Consider the following 6,878-nt stretch of genomic DNA (forward strand, 5'->3'; position numbering starts at 1 on the left):
TGTCCATCTATCTATCTGTGTTTAACTGCCAAGCCTGCAGAACAACTTACACTTTGAATGTCTTCAGTTTCTTTTCTTTAAATACTGAATCTTTACTGGTCCACACAGGTATTTAACCAGTGTCTGTGTCTGAGAGAGATTAGTATCATTACCTCTCTCTCTCTCTATCTCTCTCTCTCTCTCTCTCTCTCTCTCTGTCACTCAGAGACACACACACTTCAACACAAATGTTTTTAATACTTCACTCTTTTCCTCTCCTAATGTTGAACTGTGTTTTGTGTGTTTTTACTAAAATAACAGTATTAAATGCTGTATTGTTGCAGCTTCTGCCCTAGTTTTGTATTGTATAGTTTTGTGGGTGTGTCAGTAATATATAACATAAAAGTGTAAAATGTCTTTAAATTGAACAGTTGCTGCATTTGTTTATGTCAGTGTTCATATAAAACAAGTACATCCAGTTTCATACTGAGTTGCCAAGTTACCAACTTATTAGTAATGTTGTTATTTTCTATTTGTATTCCTATTATTGGTATTGTAGGTGATATTGATAATAGTTTTGGTGAGTTAATTGTAAGTCAGTTATCTGACATGAGTTTCATCATACAGATACGCCAAAGATGAAACTGATAAATAACAAAACACTATATGAAATTTGCATGAGTTCATTTTATGATCAGATTTGACCAAACACATTTTTACAAAACACATCATCACCCACTTCATGTCTCTCAAACAAATGCAAATTGCCCACACAAAATATCATCCATTTTACATTTCTGTCTCTTGTTTTTCCTTTTTTGGTGTGTGTTTGTTTCTATGAGAGGATCATACAGAATGAATTCAGTTATGTAGTGTGTAGTTTTTTTCTTCTTAATTGCTTGGGTGAGATGTTGGTGTTTTTATAGATTGTATATGTAGTTGTGTGTAGAACCGTAAGTGTGAGGAAGTTTTCTCCATCTCTCTACAGATTATATCACTGCAGTATTACAGAGAGAGGCTGTAAAGCTCTGGTTAAAGCTTTGAAATCAAATCCTTCACACTTGAGAGAGCTGGATCTGTATGACAATAAACCAGGAGAGTCAGGAGTGAAGATGCTTTCTGCTCTACTAGAAGATCCACACTGTAAACTGGAGAAACTACAGTAAGTTACTGACCTGCTTTCACTTTACACACACACACACACACACACACACACACACACACACACACACACACACAGATACACACACACACACACACACAGATACATACACACACACACACACACACACACACAGATACACACACACACACACACACACAGATACATACACACACACACACACAGATACACACACACACACAGATACATACACACACACACACAGATACACACACACACACACACACACACACACACACAGATACATACACACACACACACACACAGATACACACACACACACACAGATACATACACACACACACACAGATACACACACACACACATACACACACACATACAGATACATACACACACACATACAGATACACACACACAAACACACACACATACAGATACACACACACACACACACAGATACATACACACACACATACAGATACACACACACACACAGGTACACACACACACACACATACACACACACACACACATACACACACACATACTACACACACACACTCGCACACACACACACACACAGATACATACACACACACACACACACACACTCACACACACACTCACACACACACACACACTCACACACACACACACACACACACAGATACATACACACACACATACAGATACACACACACACACACAGGTACACACACACACACACACATACAGATACACACTCGCACACACACACACACACAGATACATACACACACACACACACACACACACTCACACACACACACACACACATTAACAACCTAAAAGGGAACTGAGACCAACCTGCTCAGGGGGTCTCGGTCCACTCATTTGCTGCGCGCCACAGCTCGGATGGAAACGTTCTCAGTTGCACCAACAGACAAGTGCAAAGCAGTAATTGTACCAGGGATCGCTTTAATCACACCAAACCTGCCGAGTCTGAACACACCCTACGAGTGTGAGTGTGTGTGGAGCTGGGATTAGCAGTTTTCTCTCTGAATCCACATCTTTAAAACAAACAGTATTTAAATATTCCAAACTGTAAATACTCTATATTGGTATGGAAATATGGAAGGTTTAGCATTTGTTGATTACATGCAGCTCACATTAAAGCTGATCCTCACCTGATTACAACAGAACCCTGACTTTAAGAGTCATGATCTTTTATTCTCAATATCTTTAATAAATATTTATCTTAAATTTAGTCTTTTAAGTGGTTTGGGACGCTCCTATTTTTACCTATTTTCCATTGAATTTCTCCCTCCTTATAATAATAATAATGATAATAATAATAATAATAATAATAATAATAATTTTATTTTTATAGCGCTTTTCATGCTGGTGGCAGCTCAATGTGCTTTACAGACAGGTGATAAAACATAGTTATAGAAGAGGTCATTAGTACTTAATTAGAATCAGATGAAAATGAAGAAGATTCAATTACAAGATAAAAACCATGAGACATTCAGTTTTAGTTAAATGCTCATTTAAAGAGATACGTTTTTAGGTGCTTCTTAAAAGTCAGCACTGAGCTTGACTGTCTAATAAAAGGTGGAATTGAGTTCCACAGTTTAGAAGCATAATAACTGAAAGAGTCTCTCCATGTTCTCTGTATTTTACAGAGGGTCTCTGTAGAAGGCCACTATCTGCAGATCTTAGATTGCGTGCCGGAACATAAACAGACAGACACTCTGTGATGTAAGCAGGTGCTTTAGGGTTGTTTTGAGCTTTAAAGACTAGTAGCAGAACCTTAAAATCTATCCTGAATGAAACAGGCAGTCAGTGCAGTTCTTTCAAAACAGGAGTGATCTGATCTCTCTGTGTTGTTTTTGTTAGGATGCTGCTGCGTTTTGTACGAGTTGTAAGGGATGTGTAGGTTTCTTAGGAAGTCCAGCAAGAAGAGCATTAAAGTAGTCAAGTCTGCTTGTAACAAATGCATGAACAAGTTTCTCTGCGTCGCTCTGAGATAGAAAAGGCCGAACTTTAGTGATATTTCTTAAATGATAAAAAGCTACTTTAGTGACTGTGTTTACATGTGGGGTAAAACAGAGCTCAGAGTCTAAGATCACACCCAGGTTTCGTACTTCAGGTTTGGTAGATGAAGCTAAAGAACCAAGTTTCTCAAAAATCATTTTTCTCTGAGTTTCTGTACCAACAATCAGTAATTCAGTTTTTTCATGATTTAATTGTAGAAAATTTTGCGACATCCACTGAGAAATATCTGACACACAGCTGGTTAGTCTGTCTACAGAGTCTTGATCTTCAGAAGGAATAGAAATGTATAACTGGGTGTCGTCAGCATAACTATGAAAATGTATACTATGTTTCCCAATAACATTACCTAGAGGCAGCATGTACAAAGAGAAAAGCAAAGGCCCTAAGACTGAACCTTGGGGGACTCCACAAGAAACGGCAAATCGTTTCGATGAATGATTTCCAAGTGAAACCATGAACTGCTTATTACTTAAATATGATTTAAACCATTCTAAAACTCTGCCTGAGAGGCCGACCTAGTATTCAAGACGCTGGAATAAAATCTTGTGGTCAACGGTATCAAAGGCTTCACTAAGATCTAATAAAACCAAAATAGAAGGGTTTTGTGCATCAGCGCTGAGCCTGAGGTCATTCATAACATGAATCAATGCTGTCTCTGTACTTTGGTTAGAACGAAAACCTGACTGAAACTTCTCGTATAAATTGTTTGATATTAGATACGTATTTAGTTGTTTGAAAGCAACTTTTTCTAAGACTTTACTTAGAAAAGGTAGGTTTGAAATCGGTCTAAAATTATTTAGTACTGAAGGATCCATGCTACTCTTTTTTAGCAGAGGCTTCACCAGGGCAGTTTTGAAAGCATCTGGAAAAACACCTGTTGACAGAGAACAATTTACCATAGTTAAACATCATTGTGAACGCAATCTAAAACCATCTTAAGGAATGAAGTAGGAACAGGGTCAAGATCACATGTGGATGAACTTAGTTTGTTTAAAAAAATAGTTGATAGCTCCTCATAGTTGATAACAGAGAAAGATGTCATTACTGATGTAGGTGACCTATCAGGAACATTATAGGAGCTTGTTTGCGTCTGCTGAGCTACACCCTGTCGTATCAGGTCTATTAAATGAATTGCGAACTCTTCACAGATATTAGAAGATAAATCATCATTAAACGCACTAGCAGAGAAGTTAGGGTTAATTAGTCGGTCTATAGTGGAAAAAAGGATTTTGGTATTATTTTTGTGTCTATTGATTACACTAGAGAGATATGACTGTCTGGATATTTTCATAGCATTGTTATAGACTGAGATCTGCTCTTTGAGAATATCATACTGTATCTGCAGTTTAGTTTTCCTCCATAAATGCTCTGATTTACGACAATTTCTCTTAAGCTGGCGTATTTCCGCATTCATCCATGGATTTTTAAGAGTGCGCAAGCTTTTCTTCCTTTTTATTGGGGCGAGAAGGTCAAGGCCTTCCTGTAATCTAGCACTTAGATCGGAGACTAGATCATTACAGGATGGAGTCGTATCTGTATTCGCTGAACTATTATAAACAGTTTTAAACTTTTCAGCTGTTTCTGAGTCAATGTAACGTGTTTTAAAGTAACTTTCAGGTACTTTCTTCTTTACTTCTAAATTGATTTGAAAGAAAATACAGAAGTGATCTAATAAGAAAACATCCGAGATTTTGGACAAATTTGTTTGTAAACCTTTAGTGATGACCAGATCCAAAATGGGACCTAGCTTGTGTCAAATCAAATGTCTCTAGAAGTCTAATGAATTCTAAAGCATTACTATCTGAAGGACTATCGATATGTAAGTTAAAGTCCCCAGACAGAAGAATCTTATCATAGTTTGTGGACGCTACTGATAATAATTCCGCAATTTCTGACAAAAATTTACCAAATTATATTATTTCTGACAAAAATTATGCAACTACATTATCTTCTATCTAATCTCCTCATAAAAGTCTCCTGAAAAATGAATAACTTAACAGCTGTTTTGACTGGGTATTATGTAAATAAGGTGGTCTCTGACTTTTGCACAGTACTGTCTGTGTGGGCTGGTGATGTTTGATATATTGAAGAGTAACATGTGACTGTGACTGTGTTCATATCTGACATTCTGTCTTGTTTTATGTTTTACAGCTTCTGAAAACCACCTGCACTTGACCTGCTATGAGCTTCTCAAACTCTGGGCTGATGAGCAGAGGACGACGTCTTATAGAACCTACAGATTGTCTTGGTTGTCAAGTTTGTTCACTCATTGGTCAAATCTGTGATCACAGATGCAGGGATTTCTTTATTTTCCTGGATACCATTGGCTGCACCTCAGACAGTACATCTGTCAATCTCCTCACATTTGAGGTTGACCCCACATTGTTTAGAGGAACACAAGATGCTCCTCTTCCTCTCAAAGCACCTGGACTCCTGGGATCAACATCAACCCTCTCAAACCAGTGGAAATGTTGACAGACTCTCATAAACTCACTGTAGAAATCAAGACTGCAGCTGGGAGAGTTCAGTGTCCTTCAGGTTCCTGGAGGTCAGCGTCTCTGTTTAACACACAGTCATTGTGTTGTATGTGTCTGTCAGAATCTCATCATATGCTGATTTGATTATGCAGAATTCACATGCTTGAACGGTTTAAGAATATACAGAGTGTGCAAGAGAGTGTTTCTTTCTCATGTTAGGTTACTGTATTTTCAGTTTTGATTTGATGTGTACTTTATGTAAAGCCTTTTAATTATTTTATGCACTGTTTTTTTCACCCTTATTTTAATAATAAAAGTCTGGGGACATAGTAACATCCTGAAATGATGATTTCAAAGCCCCGTTATGTTAACAAAGGGGTGGTGTAGTCTTCATGGTGAACTGAACATGGTGTGATTTATTTATTTTTATTTCTATTTAAAATCAATCAATCAATCAATCAATCAATTAATAATCACTTTCCGGGCTCGCGCTCTACTCAGACCACGGCCGGGCAGAATAAGAGCTGTGAGATTTTTCACAGGTCAGTCTGAACAGTTTGAACCTGGTTTCTTTATCTGAGAGCTCGACTTTTGAAGCGACTACTTCCTAATAGTGACCACTGTAAAACAAACACACACAGACAGATATATGACTAAATAATAACATCATCAAAATAATTAAAGATTAAATATCTATAATTATCATTATTTAATCATTTATTTTACAACAATAATAATAATAACAACAATAATAATAAATAATTTACATCAGTCAAATTATTTTAGGATGACTATTATTATTATTATTATTATTATTATTATACAAAAAAATAAAGCACAGATCAAATTACATCCTTATAATAATTCCAAAGAAATATATTGAATCATTATTATGTAATCATTTATTTATTTTATAATTACAAAAATAATTATTATAATAAATATTATAAGGTAAATAAGTTATTTTTTATTATTATTATGATAACATTATTATTTTTATTATGTGCACATCATAGAATAAAACAATGAAAGTTTATTATTTTTATTATTATTATTTAATCGTTTGTTTATTTTATAATAATAATAATAATAATAATGTAAACTAATCTAATTATATTAAGATGACTATAATTATTATTATTTTTATGCAAAGAAAATAAAGCATTAATCATATAACATTCTTTTATTATTGAATAAATACATATAAGTAAATAAATAAATAAATAAATACATAAACAAAT

At 35.4% G+C, this 6,878-nt stretch overlaps 1 long non-coding RNA gene across 1 annotated transcript; it reads left to right on the top strand.

Moving 5' to 3' along the window:
* The first annotated feature begins 14 nt into the window (after positions 1-14).
* Positions 15-5,970, top strand: LOC118803503. Its single transcript, XR_005006870.1, has 2 exons — positions 15-1,141; positions 5,312-5,970. It is a non-coding gene; the product is annotated as an uncharacterized LOC118803503 (long non-coding RNA).
* Positions 5,971-6,878: the final 908 nt, after the last annotated feature.

Source organism: Colossoma macropomum, unplaced genomic scaffold, assembly GCF_904425465.1.
Source record: "Colossoma macropomum unplaced genomic scaffold, Colossoma_macropomum, whole genome shotgun sequence".
Taxonomy (NCBI): domain Eukaryota; kingdom Metazoa; phylum Chordata; class Actinopteri; order Characiformes; family Serrasalmidae; genus Colossoma; species Colossoma macropomum.